The sequence below is a fragment of the Ranitomeya variabilis genome, chromosome 4, assembly GCF_051348905.1.
Source record: "Ranitomeya variabilis isolate aRanVar5 chromosome 4, aRanVar5.hap1, whole genome shotgun sequence".
NCBI classification, from domain to species: Eukaryota; Metazoa; Chordata; class Amphibia; order Anura; family Dendrobatidae; genus Ranitomeya; species Ranitomeya variabilis.
The window spans coordinates 89053137-89068452 of record NC_135235.1 but is presented as its reverse complement, the minus strand read 5'-3'; the positions used below and the strand labels follow the sequence as shown (position 1 = coordinate 89068452).

At 41.3% G+C, this 15316-nt stretch overlaps 1 protein-coding gene and 1 long non-coding RNA gene across 7 annotated transcripts in view; one reads left to right on the top strand and one right to left on the bottom strand.

Moving 5' to 3' along the window:
- The window catches only part of PRKG1 (protein kinase cGMP-dependent 1), a 1588699-nt gene that overhangs the window by 1396322 nt on the left and 177061 nt on the right, over positions 1-15316 (top strand). The window lies entirely within an intron of this gene.
- LOC143769867 (uncharacterized) overlaps positions 1-15316 on the bottom strand; it is a 39369-nt gene that overhangs the window by 3470 nt on the left and 20583 nt on the right. For both annotated transcript variants that reach the window (XR_013214498.1, XR_013214499.1), the window contains 2 exons: positions 10243-10322; positions 5678-5930 (listed from right to left, as the gene is read on the bottom strand). This is a non-coding gene — a long non-coding RNA (uncharacterized LOC143769867). The remainder of the gene's footprint in view (positions 1-5677; positions 5931-10242; positions 10323-15316) is intronic.

The following is a 15316-nucleotide window of genomic DNA, read 5'->3' as shown; positions in this document are numbered from 1 at the left end:
TTTAGAATCTGAGAGATAATATTGTTTGCTTACTGACAATTAAATCTCAACTTTTTTGGTGAAAGTTTCAGTGAATATTTTAAGCAATTATTATGTTTCTTATTAGTTAGGTTCTAAGTGGCAGTATTATTTAAACCCTGTGTATAATTATTGTACTGTTTAACCACTCTTATATCAGCACTGATAGTCATTATGGTATATATAGTTGTTATATTTTTTAATAATACAGTATAATGTTTATTTATGGGATCATATGGTGCTATTTTTTATTTCTTCCTGACTATTGCCACTTGGGCATTTTTTTGCATACTAGTTTACAAACATAGTATGTCAAACTTAAAGGGGTTTTCCAGTACTTTGATACTGATGGCCTATCATTGGGACAGATCATCAATACCATATATTTGGTCTGTCCTACCAATATGTTGTATCTGATGCCAGCGCTGGCCGGATGTGATCATTTGTGATGCTACTTACCAGTTACAGGTGTGAAGTACTGCCCACCTGCCTCTATTCATATGAGTAAGGGTGGATTTGCAGTTCCATGCTTCAGCCAGTAGCCTGGTGTACTAATGTCAATTAACAGTGACTTATATACCTGAACTACCCACATTTATTTTTTATGTAATGTTGGTATACCTGTGCAAGATTTGTGTCCTAATATTTTATGTACTGCTGTTTGTATTGCTGCTGTAATACCGTAATTTCCCCCCGGGATCAATAAAGTGTATTGTATCGTATTGTATAGTATACAGTTGGTGGAGCTGTGCTGTTCTGCTGTGCAACTTAGCATATCTGGCTGATGCCAGCACCAGGAACAGCCTCCAATGATCTGGTATTAATGACCTATCCTAAGGATGAGCCACAAATCTAATAGTATTGGACAACCCTTTCAAAAGTTAACTGTACTTTCAAGTAGCTTATCAGAATAAGCAGCAATATTTGTATATATGACTTGTATCCTGCATTTTACTACTTACTGCAAAGTCAAACGTTTACATTCACTAAGATTACTATGCCTTTAAGCAATTCTGGACTGCCCATATGATGATGTCATGTGTTTGAAAGCTTCTGCTTTTTTGGCAACATCTGAGTTAATTAGAGGCACACTTATGGATGTATTTTAATGCACACCTGAAACACAATGCTTCTTTGTGTAGCATCATGGGAAAGTCTAAATAAATCAGCCAAGATATCAGGAAGAGAATTGTGGACTTGCTGAAGTTTGGCTCATCCTTGGGTACAATTTCAGGATACGTGACAGTGCCTTGTTCATCTGTACAAACAATTATACACAAGTACAAACAAGATGGAATGTCCAGCCATCATACCGCTCATACCAATCAGGAAGGAGATGGGCTCTGTGTTCCAGAGATGAACGTGCTTTGATCTGACATGTGCATATCAACCCAGCGACAAAAGCAAAAGACCTTGTGAGGATGATGTCGGAAGTTGGTAAAATTGTGTCAATATCCACAATGAACAAAGTATTGTTTCAACATGGGTTGAAAGGCCTCTCTGCCAGGAAGAAGCCATTACTCTAAAAGAAACATAAAAAAGCCAGATTAATGTTTGCAAATGCACACAGGAACAAAGATCTTAATTTTTGGAGACTATGCTCTGATGAAACCAAAACTGAACTTTTTGGGCATAATGACCATCGTTACGTTTGGCGTAAAGAGGGAGAAGCTTGAAAGCCTAAGAACACCATCCCAACTGTGAAACACGGTGGTAGCAGCATAATGTTGTGGGGTTGTTTTCTGCAGGAGGGACTGGTGCACTTCACAAAATAGGTGGCATCATGAGAATAGAAGATTATGTAGCAATACTGAAGCAACATCTTAAGACATCAACCAGGCAGTTAAAGCTTGGTCAGAAATGTGTCTTCCAAATGGACATTGACATGTGTCTTCCAAATGGACATTGATGCATACTGCCAAAATGGTGATAAAGTGGCATAATGATAACAAAGTCAATGTTTTGTAGTGGCCATCAAAAAAGCCCTGATCTCAATCCTATTGAAAATTGATGGGCAAAGCTGAAAAGGCAGGTGCGAGCAAGGTGACCTACAAACCTGGATCAGTTACATCAGTTTTGTCAGGAGGAATGGGCCCAAATTCCGACCAACTATTGTGAGAAGCTTGTGGAAGGAGATCCCAAACGTTTGACCCAAGTCATTCAGTTTAAGGGCAGTGGTACGAAATACTAATGAAATGTATGGAAACTTTTGACTTTGCAGTAAGTAATAAAATGCCTTAAAACATTCTCTCTCATTATTCTGGTATTTGGCAAACATTTACAATTATGGTAATCCTAATTGACCTAAAATAGGAAAGGTTTATTCTGATGTCATGTCAGATATTGAGAAAAACATGTAAACTTCTGCTTTAAACTGTATATATATTATATATATAATATTCTATTCACTTGCACTGTTCATTTATGGAAAGTACAATTCTCATTTAATTATTGTGTTTTACAATATGCATCTCCAGGAATTTATAATTGCCTAATCTAGGGGTTTGTCACATTAGTTATACAATTTAGCAGAGTTTAACAACAGGAATCATAAAAATGTGTAATACACACACTGTTAGGATTCAGCTCTGTATGAATGTTCCAGAGGTTGCACTATAATTTCCAGCTAATATGTGATTTGCATTCTTGCAATGACAGCCAGTTTCTCTGATTATTAGAAAATTGCAGTAGTCCAGGTGAGAATGAATCAGAGCAACAATAAGAGGAGTCAAAGGTAAGGAAAGGTCATATAATCTTAGGTAAATTCCTTAGATGTTTATCTACAATGGAACAGATGTAATAACAATGTGTCATTCCATCCCTATATCGATCAAACAAAAATATCAAGGTATTCTGCTACTACGTGGAGCATCATTTATAATTATACGGCAATGATGACAGGCATGGATAATTCCAAATTGTGGAAAAAATTGACTATAGCATACTGTACAATAGTCAACATTATCAGGAAGCCCTTGGAGCAATTTTTACTGAGAGTTATTTGAAAATTTGCTGCTTTGTCTTTTAAGAAATGTCATGGATCACATCTGCGGATGACTTGAAAAGAATGAAGCCATTGAATTAAAATTGTTTTCTGTCTGCTGCGAGCACTCTTTTATATTATGTTTTTGCTTGCAGCTTAGAAAGACCTTTTCTCTATATGCCTAATATCCAATATAAATCACGTACAGTTTTTCAAAACAAAAAATATCTTATGGTTGTTTAAACAGAAATCGACTGCCCGTAAGTCACTGCTTGTAATAAGAGCTGCCAGAGTCATCAACTCCTAAAATGCAATTTGAAAGAAGAACAGAAAATCAGGTTAAGTTTTTATGAAAAAAGTTAAGTTTCCAGATGCTTCAGCATAATCCCGAAATAAGCAGTACGACGGTAATATGGCAGTATAAAGCGTTATCAGTGGGCACCTGGGAAATGGATTTATATTTTTAAAAAGCTGCTCATTTTAGAAAGTTGGCACAGGAATTTCTGTCCAAACTCCGGTTTAAAGCAGGTTTTACATAAGACAAAATTATAGGGAGAAGTCTGTTCTCTGTTATCCCCATAAGCTAACGTTCAGCTGCTGTGCTTTTTATGGAGTCAGTCCCTGCCCGACTAATGGTATTTCATGGCTTGCTGATGTTTATGTAAATGCACAATAGCCCTCCAATAAATGACATGAAGCCTCAGGAATCAGGACCCGCATGGGTCATGATATTGTTAAAGTGATAGATTTACATTAAAGGGAACCTGTCACTCCCAAAATTGAAGATCAGCTAAACCCTCCAGCATCAGGGGCTTATCTACAACATTCTGGAATGCTGTAGATAAGCCCCCAATGTATCCTGAAAGATGAGAAAAAGAGATTAGATTATACTCACCTGGGGGGGGCGGTCCGGTCTGATGGGTGTCGCGGTCCGGTCCAGGGCCTCCTATCTTCATAGGATGACGTCCTCTTCTTGTCTTCACGCTGCGGCTCCGGCGCAGGCGTACTTTGTCTGCCCTATTGAGGGCAGAGAAAAGTACTGCAGTGCGCAGGCGCCGGGCTCCTCTGACCTTTCTCTGCACCTGCGCACTGCAGTACTTTGCTTTGCCCTCAACATGGCAGACAAAGTACGCCTGCGCCGGAGCCGCAGTGTGAAGACAAGAAGAGGACGTCATCCTATGAAGATGGGAGGCCCATCAGACTGGACCGCGACGCCCATCGGACCGGACCGCAGCGGGACCGCCCCTGGGTGAGTATAATCTAACCTCTTTTTCTTATCTTTCAGGATACATCGGGGCTTATCTACAGCATTCCAGAATGATGTATGTAAGCCCCTGATGCTGATGGGCTTAGCTCATCTTTGATTTTGGGGGTGACAGATTCCCTTTAAATTGGACACTTCATCATGTAGCTTTGATTATTACTACAATGATAACAGAGGAAGTGACTTCATAAGCTATTTGTTTATTACATTCATATAATTCGCTCGTCCGGTCTGATTTACATAGTAAAATAGTACGTGTAAATAGGAGTCAGCTCTTGCACCCATCCGCTTCGCAGACCGGCGCATTGACCTTTACAAGGACCCAGTCACGTCCAATTGTCAATGGCCAAATGACAGGTTCTCCCGATCCCAGAAAAACGGTCCAATTATGCTGACGAGACCTGATCAGAGTTTGATCAAAGTGGGAACAGTTTTTCTCGGAGGTGGTGACAAAAAAAAAGTTTCTCCACCTTGTCCGTTATGTCCGTCTGTGAAAATTGCACTGCACTAGGATGTCATTTAAGTGAGGTGTGATGTTTTCCAAATACCCATAGACTTGCATTGCCGATTTTGATCTGACACTCGGACATGAGCACAGCTCTATAGAATAACATGGGTACCAGTGCTATCTGTGAAAACCACTGATAACGCTCGTCCGATATAATCTCTGTCCTTAGACAGAGAATAGGGGAGTGAAGCAGGTCAGTAACACTCACTTCACGTTTTACCAAACTCCACCTCTGTTTCCTGCTTCACCTCTTTCATAAATGACTCGTATAATAAACAATAATACATTTATTGCAGTATCATACATACTGTAGTTCTTTGTCACTAAATTACCTATATCCCACAATGCCATTTCTGCTGAGAAAGGCATCCAGCCCTTTATTTAAAAGCTGTTATAGTGTCTGCCACTACTACCTCTTGTGGTCGGCATTCCACAGTCTGACTGCTCAAACTGTAAAGAACCCTTTCCTATTTAGCATCCGAAATTGCCTTTCTTCCTCCACCCCTGCCCCTTGGTCCTTAGTATGGTATAGTATACACATGTATTTATACATATAAATGAGCTTCCCTTTGAGGCATCTTTCTTTCTAAGCTAAACAAGCCCAACTTTTCCAACCTCTCATCATATGAGAGGCCTCCATCGCTTGTAATAATCTTGTTGTCGCCTTTGAACGGACTTTAACTTCTGAAAATCCTTTTTAAAATGTGGGGCCCAAAAGTGGATCCCATATTCGAAATGTGGCCTTACAACCAAGGACCTTAGATTGATAGAACAAAACATATTAATTACAATATTTAGTGTCTAAACTTTCCAAAAGTCCTATAAATATAAATATGAAAAATGTAAGTGTTCAAAAAATATGATAAATCAGTTATGCGATATTAATAAATATGATAATATTCACCATCTTTATGCTTGAGTTGCTACATTTCTACTCCAACGCCACTACTCTCACCCCTCAGTGCTGGAGTGAAGCTGAAACCTTTTGTCTCGATGGTCATCATGGTAATATAGAATAGCCCAATGTTTGCTCCAGCGCACCGGTGCTGTCTATAACAGCTGTAATGTGGTGAAGAGATACCAGCCACGCTCCGAGTTGCACCAGTTGTATATACTGCATGTGCCATTCTGATAAATGGAGCACTATTCCTGTATTCCTATAATAAAAAGCCAAGAAATAATACGGAAAGAGGGGGCTACAGGGCGTTCTATATATCTCCCCAGTTATTGCTCCAGGTATAATTGTGTGCTTGCTCTGGATACTGTTTGTGATCACATTCAGATGTAGTGTGAAGAGCTCATTTTAGAAATGCCTGTAAGCTAGAAGCATAAATTCTGGCAAGCACTACTCTGAAATTGGCCTCTGTTATGTTTCTCCACATCCCTCCTCCGGTATCTGCTCTCAGGGGAGGGAAAGCACTTTATGTAATACTCATAATTCAAATACTGAGATAATTCTACCTGCTGTGCTGCTAAGGTGAAATGACTTGAAAAGGGCCTCATTTACATGACTTCAATTCCAAATTTTAGCTTGAAGTAGCTCACTTCATTTCCCGAAGAGCAGTTTTTCAGGAAAAGTGAGGACCCAAAGGTCCTGACGTATGCTAAGGAAATGGCTGTTGTCCTGCCCAAATGTATTCCCAGTAGAATCAGTAGAATGTGGCACATCCGAAAAATATGAAATGCAGTATTTGTGTAAGTGCAGCGTAATGTTTGGAAAATTAATTTTAAAGGAGAACTACACTTTGTCTTATATACAAACATACCTGTGCATGTTAAAAGGGATGTCCAGATATTTTTAAAAAGGCCAAAAAAATTAGAAGTAATAATTTCCGTCACTAATCATGTGCAGCTCTGATGGTTTCCTGGTCTCTATTCTACTTTGTTCCGTCTTGACATACAGTGGTCGGAAATGTCCACCCTCCTCACCTAGTGATTGGCTTATTGGGCATTTACTGCCAATTCCAGTATATAAGTGCTTCTCACAATATTAGAATATCATCCAAAACTTAATTTATTTTAGTTCTTCAATGCAAAAAGTTAAACTCATATATTATATAGAGTCATTACAAACAGAGTGATCTATTTCAAGTGTTTATTTCTGTTAATGTTGATGATTATGGCTTATGGCCAACGAAAACCAAAAACTCATTATCTCAGTAAATTAGAATAATTAACAAAAAACACCTGCAAAGGCTTCCTAAGCCGCTGCTGTTAGACAGAATACTTGCTAGGTAACATTGGCCACTTCTAGTATGTGTGGAGGGAGCTCAACTCCGGCCGCTGCTGTTAGACAGATGCTTGCTAGGTACCATAGGTCACTTCTAGCATGTGTGGAGGGAACTCAGCTCTGGCCGCTGCTGTTTGACAGATACTTGCTAGGTACCATAGGCCACTTCTAGAATGTGTGGAGGGAGCTCAGCTCTGGCCGCTGCTGTTTGACAGATACTTGCTAGGTACCATAGGCCACTTCTAGCATGTGTGGAAGGAGCTCAGCTCTGGCCACTGCAGTTTGAAAGATACTTGCTAGGTACCATAGGCCACTTCTAGCATGTGTGGAAGGAGCTCAGCTCTGGCCACTGCAGTTTGACAGATGCTTGCTAGGTACCATAGGCCACTTCTAGCATGTGTGGAGGGAGCTCAGCTCTGGCCACTGCTGTTTGACAGATACTTGCTAGGTACCATAGGCCACTTCTAGCATGTGTGGAAGGAGCTCAGCTCTGGCCACTGCAGTTTGACAGATGCTTGCTAGGTACCATAGGCCACTTCTAGCATGTGTGGAGGGAGCTCAGCTCTGGCCACTGCTGTTTGACAGATACTTGCTAGGTACCATAGGCCACTTCTAGCATGTGTGGAGGGAGCTCAGCTCTGGCCGCTGCTGTTTGACAGATGCTTGCTAGGTACCATAGGCGCCACTTCTATCATGTGTGGAGGGAGCTCAGCTCTGGCCTCTGCTGTTTAACAGATACTTGCTAGGTAACATTGGCCACTTCTAGCATGCATGGAGGGAGCTCAGCTCTGGCCACTGCTGTTAGACAGATGCTTGCTAGGTACCATAGGCCACTTCTAGCATGTGTGGAGGGAGCTCAGCTCTGGCCTCTGCTGTTTGAAAGATACTTGCTAGGTACCATAGGCCACTTCTAGCATGTGTAGAGGGAGCTCAGCTCTGGCCACTGCTGTTTGACAGATACTTGCTAGGTACCATAGGCCACTTCTAGCATGTGTGGAGGGAGCTCAGCTCTGGCCACTGCTGTTTGACAGATTCTTGCTTGGTACCATAGGCCACTTCTAGCATGTGTGGAGGGAGCTCAGCTCTGGCCGCTGCTGTTTGACAGATACTTGCTAGGTACCATAGGTACCATAGGCCACTTCTAGCATGTGTGGAGGGAGCTCAGCTCTGGCCGCTGCTGTTTGACAGATGCTTGCTAGGTACCATAGGCCACTTCTAGCATGTGTGGAGGGAGCTCAGCTTTGGCCACTGCTGTTTGACAGATGCTTGCTAGGTACCATAGGCCACTTCTAGCATGTGTGGAGGGAGCTCAGCTCTGGCCGCTGCTGTTTGACAGATACTTGCTAGGTACCATAGGCCACTTCTAGCATGTGTGGAGGGAGCTCAGCTCTGGCCGCTGCTGTTTGACAGATGCTTACTAGGTACCATAGGCCACTTCTAGCATGTGTGGAGGGAGCTCAGCTCTGGCCACTGCTGTTTGACAGATACTTGCTAGGTACCATAGCCCAATTCTAGCATGTGTGGAGGGAGCTCAGCTCTGGCCGCTGCTGTTTGACAGATTCTTGCTAGGTACCATAGGCCACTTCTAGCATGTGTGGAGGGAGCTCAGCTCTGGCCGCTGCTGTTTGACAGATACTTGCTAGGTACCATAGGCCACTTCTAGCATGTGTGGAGGGAGCTCAGCTCTGGCCGCTGCTGTTTGACAGATGCTTGCTAGGTACCATAGGCCACTTCTAGCATGTGTGGAGGGAACTCAGCTCTGGCCGCTGCTGTTTGACAGATACTTGCTAGGTACCATAGGCCACTTCTAGAATGTGTGGAGGGAGCTCAGCTTTGGCCACTGCTGTTTGACAGGTGCTTGCTATGTACCATAGGCCACTTCTAGCATGTGTGGAGGGAGCTCAGCTCTGGCCGCTGCTGTTTGACAGATACTTGCTAGGTACTATAGGCCACTTCTAGCATGTGTGGAAGGAGCTCAGCTCTGGCCACTGCAGTTTGAAAGATACTTGCTAGGTACCATAGGCCACTTCTAGGATGTGTGGAAGGAGCTCAGCTCTGGCCACTGCAGTTTGACAGATACTTGCTAGGTACCATAGGCCACTTCTAGCATGTGTGGAGGGAGCTCAGCTCTGGCCACTGCTGTTTGACAGATACTTGCTAGGTACCATAGGCCACTTCTAGCATGTGTGGAGGGAGCTCAGCTTTGGCCACTGCTGTTTGACAGATGCTTGCTAGGTACCATAGGCTACTTCTAGCATGTGTGGAGGGAGCCCAGCTTCGGCCACTGCTGTTAGACAGATGCTTGCTAGGTACCATAGGCCACTTCTAGCATGTGTGGAGGGAGCTCAGCTCCAGCCGCTGCTGTTAGACAGATACTTGCTAGGTAACATAAACCACTGATAGTATGTGTGGATGGAGCTTAGCTTGGGCCGCTGCTGTTAGACAGATGCTTGCTGGGTAACATATGCCACTTCTAAGTTCTGAGACCGTCACCACACACTGACGAACAAGAACGTCATTGTGTGATAAGGGGCTAATATATCATCTAGACAAATCTAGACATAGTCAGAGACACAGATAAAATACACCAATAGCACAGTAATAATGTAGATAACTTATTGAAAGCAGTGTAATATGTAGAGAAATTGTATTTTTCCATACATAATATAGCCAGCATGAGTGAGCGTATTTTAACTTTATATTGCAATTTATCTCCTAAATGGGCACAAAGCTGCCAGTCAGCGAGCGACACTTGGAACGCAGCAATGGGAAAGCTGTGGCCGATAAATCTACATTCAGGCTGACAATTGCACTACGAATGGCTGTAGATGCGGCAGTTGTGTTGGGTGTCCATTCACACTAACAGGAAACTAATTCAGGGATCACTTCACCCAACAAGAATTCCAAAGTTTGGATTTCATGACTTCTGTAAGAGAGGGAGAGATCACCTTGGCGACATAGCACATGCATGTAATACCCCCATAGCACCACTTGTGATACAATGTCATGGAACAAGTGGCACAGTGACATTTATGGGCATAGATTTGATCAAGCTATCACCAAGAGAAGACATTCAGTTCAGCGATAATCCACGATATGTGGACTCCTGACTTTTTTTTTAGTTTGAGCTTCGCTTTCTGACCCGAAACATTAAACCCCAATTTTTTAATACATTTCTCATTCATTCCAAATAAGCAAAATGGGCTAAAATAGAAACGGAATGGATCAGCTGGATTTACCTGTTACCAAGATTGTAGGATCTCTACTAATTGACCAGAGGCTGCAGTTGGGTCAGTGACTGCCAGCATCACTCAGGGCACTGGGGGAAGGAAACAATGGAGATTGTCATCTGAATATTCTGGGGAAAAGTAGGAAAATGTTCAGCTCTCCCTTAATAAATTCCCATTGAATTCCATGGGACAAAGCACGCGATCATGTCTCTGCCAGACGTAGAGGGGAAGTGCATTTGGATAGAAAGGCTCCAGCTTTGGCAGTGTAAAATTATATCGTCTACATAAGAACAATTAAAACAAAGGCAATTGTTATGACATCATTTTAAGTACAGTTGGGGTATGGAGGGTGCGGAAAAATCCTTTCTTCCTCTGTGAGTATTCTGCCCAATATAAGGCTCAATATTACTGGGAGTCATAGGTCTGTTCTTTTATCAACCAAAATGGCATACAAAACCTTTGTACTATTTGGTTGATGATGTTGATAAAAGAATGCAGCCGGATTATAACTGTGAGTCTGCTGTATTTTCGATAGTAGGGCTCCCTCTGCTCCTCACAGCGATGATTGACAGGCTGTTTTCTCTGGTTTTTTTTTCACTATTATTTGCCAAACATCACAATATTTTATGCTTTTTTGGCTAATTAGAAAGTGGCCCTGTAATATGGAGCCCTTATATTGGACAGGATAATCAGATGATGAGTTTTCAGGACTCGGACACTTATTGCTGTCCTCCTTCTCACCCTTCCTCATATTCATGGATATGTAATTGGCTATTATCACATCTACTGGTGAGCCTTCAGACTATTATGGTGCTTTCCTTCCCTCAATTATCTTACCTGTATAACATACCGACCATGGGGATGAAGTACATTTCATCACTACTGAGCAAATTGATATATAGTTTTGTGGGAAAAGATTCAGAATGTTTTTTTCTTTTAAATCCCTGTGCATTCTGCGTTTTTCAGCCTAGTGGTCCTATTTATGATCTCTAACAAGTGATCACAGACATATCTGTATGCACATTTATGGAAGTAAAGCTGGCTATACACATGGCATAGCTGTCGGACAAAAGTTCATTTGCCAGACCTCTATCTCTCCAGTTTTCCCTGTACACATTAGCAAATAAGCATGGCCAGATGATAAAGCTTCTGCCAGACATTTTTGGCAGTGGCTTATCTCCCCTTAAAACAGAAGGATTGACCATTGACATTTCAACTGCCCAATTAATCTCTCCATTGACATGAAATGGGGAATCGGGGTCACATACATATCATATGGTCATCCAGACCCATAGATATTATTTGGTTTGGCTGACAATCATCTAATGTGTACAATGGTCTGAAGGCTGTCAATTACTAATCAGGGGTTTAAAAGTATAAAATACAAGTTATATCATTTTTTTACACATAAAACTTTATATTATCCTTTTACAACCTACAAAAGGACACAAAGTATCCAGAAACAAAACTCAAAAGAGGTATATATAAAGATATCAGTTTTATTCCAAAGTAGTTCACTTAAAAAACGTGAATCAAAATGTAAACATGATACATGTGGGAGAGATCAAAAGAGGAATTTAATCAATTATGAAAAAGGTGGTAGTCGGGTGTGTGCAGTACTTACAAGCTCTTTTTTAATAAAGCTTTTAAGCACTGGTTTAAAGCTGTCTGGACCTCTGGAGTGCACGGTAGAGCCCCCCCGTAGTGTCCCTGAGCTCTACCAATGGTACTGCAGCATTGGAGGGTGCACGATCCGGATCAGCGATGCAACCATACTACTCATCTGAATTGTCAGTCTTAAAAATCGAACCATCCCTAACAAGCAGGAAGTTGGGAGGCAGGGGAGCGGTGCGCACCTTGCAAAACTTGTGGTTGAGTAATCTTTGGGAATATTGGGTATAAATATTATACTGCTTTATGGTTCATTGCCAATAATTGTTAATGTATCTTCTATTAAATTCTGCTGTTACTCAAACCCTTCAAAAGTAACATCTCATAATCTATCATTTTATTTTTAGCCAGCAGTCAAATCTTCTTTTTCATGATTTACTGAACATCTTCTAACAGATATTGGACATAGGAAGTATGCTCCGTTCCCTTAGGACATCAAGTTTTATGCATATTATTATTATTATTGTTATTATTTATTGTTATAGCGCCATTTATTCCATGGCGCTTTACATGTGAGGAGGGGTATACATAATAATAATCTTATGGTACATTAATTCAAATAGCTCTTGTCTCATCAACTTGACACTTGGTATAGATGATACTGCTGCTTTTTAGGTTTTCAGTCCTGCCGTCCAATGAAATCATGAAATCAGTAGTGGGTGCATCTTTAAATATCTGCTAGTGGTCCCAGATATACGAGCTGTACGTGAGATTGATGGGCTTTATACAGTACTTACCAGTAGATTATCATAACAGGCTGACATGTTCTGACACTAAAAAAGACAACCCAATACGAAATGTATTTGTGGCCATATATTTGATAATGTCACATAGTAATGTTTACAAAAGAAAGATAGATAGATAGATAGATAGATAGATAGATAGATAGATAGATGGAAAAAAAATCAGGCAGCACTCCAGTTCAAGGAAAAAGTGTGGGCTTTAATCCAGCACCAAGTGGTGCAAAGTTTCGACCTCAGGTCACTTACTTTGTCAAGCACCGTGCTTGACAAAGACCGTGATGTGAGGTCAAAACATTGCACCACTTGGTGCTGGATTAAAGCCCACACTTTTTCCTTGAACTGGAGTGCTGCCTGATTTTTTTCCATTTATATTTTGTGTTGGACAACCGCATTATTCAGGAAGTATTGCACCCAAAATCTGCTCAAGTTTGTGCTGCTATCTGTCTTTTCTATTTAGATAGATAGATAGATAGATAGATAGATAGATAGATAGATAGATAGATAGATAGATAGAGAGACATAAAACAGAAAAATAGCGCAGCACAAGCAATAGCAAAAATAAGAATAGTGGGTGCAAAGCCTCCCAGGTAACTCCAAACATTAATAATATCTAGGTCAAGGTAAAAATGTGAGTAGTTTATTGACCCAATGTGAAGGCAATGTTTTGTTCCAAGTGAGGAACTTTACTGCTTGATAAACTTCCTCACTTGGAACAAAACGTCACCATCACATTAGGTCAATAAACTACCATACTTTTTGCATAGATAGATAGAGAGACAGACAGGCAGGCAGGTAGATAGATAGATATAGCTAGATGTAGGTACTTCTCACGGAATAAGAATATCATCAAAAAGTTAATTTATTTCAGTTCCTTCAGTTATTCAATTTAAAAAGTGAGACTCATATACTGTATAGAGTCATTACAAACAGAGTGATCTATTTTATGTTTTATTTCTGTTAATGTTGATGATTATGGCTTACAGCCAATGAAAACCTAAAAGTCATTATCTCAGTAAATTAGAATAATTAACAGAAAACACCTGCACAGGCTTCCTAAGCGCTTAAAAAGGTAACTTAGTCTGTTTTAGTAGGCTCCACAATCATGGGGAAGACTGCTGACTTGACAGATGTCCAGAAGGCAGTCATTGACACACTCCACAAGGAGGGTAAGCCACAAAAGGTGATTGCTAAAGAAGCTGGATGTGCACAGAGTGCTGTATCCAAGCATATCAATGGAGGGTTGAATGGAAGGAAAAAGTGTGGTAGAAAAAGGTGCACAAGCAACTGGGATAACTGCAGCCTTGAAAGGATTGTTAAGAAAAGGCCATTCAAAAATTTGGGGGAGATTCAGAAGGAGTGGACTGCTGCTGGAGTCATTGCTTCAAGAGTCACCACACACAGATGTATCCAGGACATGGGCTACAAGTGTCACATTCCTTGTGTCAAGCCAATCATGACCAATAGACAACGCCAGAGGCATCTTACCTGGGCCAAGGAGAAAAAGAACTGGACTGTTGCTCAGTGGTCCAATGTGTTGATTTCAGATGAAAGTAAATTTTGCATTTCATTTGGAAATCAAGGACCCAGAGTCTGGAGGAAGAGTGGAGAGGCCACAATCCAAGCTGCTTGAGGTCTAGTGTGAAGTTTCCACAATCAGTGATGGTGTGGGGAGCCATGTCATCTGCTGGTGTAGGTCCACTGTGTTTTATCAAGACCAAAGTCAATGCAGCCGTCTATCAGGAAATTTTAGAGCACTTCATGCTTCCCTCTGCCGACAAGCTTTTTGGCGATGGAAATTTTATTCTCCAGCAGGACTTAGCTTTATTAAAGCTTTTGCGTTAAGAAAAGTGGAGAAAAACTTTGAAAAGTTGCAAACTTTTGGCGCTACTCACAGATGTGGCTAAGTGTTGTGACTTTTGGCATTTTTTTGCCATGTTCTACCAGCTCCACTGAAATTGGCGTATGTGGAGTGGGTCAGGGGCTTGGCGGGGGCATAATGTCAAAGTTTTTCTAATTCAGCTGTGGACTGGAGTTCTGTACACCAGAAATCTCGCTGACTGAAGTGAGATTTGCAGCATGGCACAAGGAGTTGCATGTCACTAGTCAGACAATCCAGATTCACAAAGAGGCTTGCACCTCTTCATGAATCAGGAGCGTTTTACTCCACCACTCCCCAATTTTCTCAGCTGTCTTGATGAATCTGGACCCAGATATTTTTGTCCCAAGTAGCAAAACTAAGGACTGTGATGTCCAAACCAGCCACAGGTCTTCCATCCCAAGCCCAACAACTCATATATGTTTATGAGCGCAGCACAGTTAGTGCTCAGACCGTGAAACACAGATGTGTAAAACACACTTGAACGTAAGAAAGAAAATGTGGGCAGGGTTCAATTTAATAATTACTGCGTGGCTCAAATCTGCTTTGCTACGTAGACAAACTCTATCTGTAAAGGTTTTCTTGTGAAGTAAATTAGATATTACAATTGATTGTAAAACCCCAAAACCAACGCTTCACAAAAGAAAGAAAACCGATCAATTTCATCCACCACCATAAAATTATACAATTAGCACATTATAAATCCATCGCTTTCCTGATTCTGTTATATCACTAGGCTGAAATCCCCAGGTATTATCCCCCTGACTTCAAGAAGTTAACAAATGTTATTACA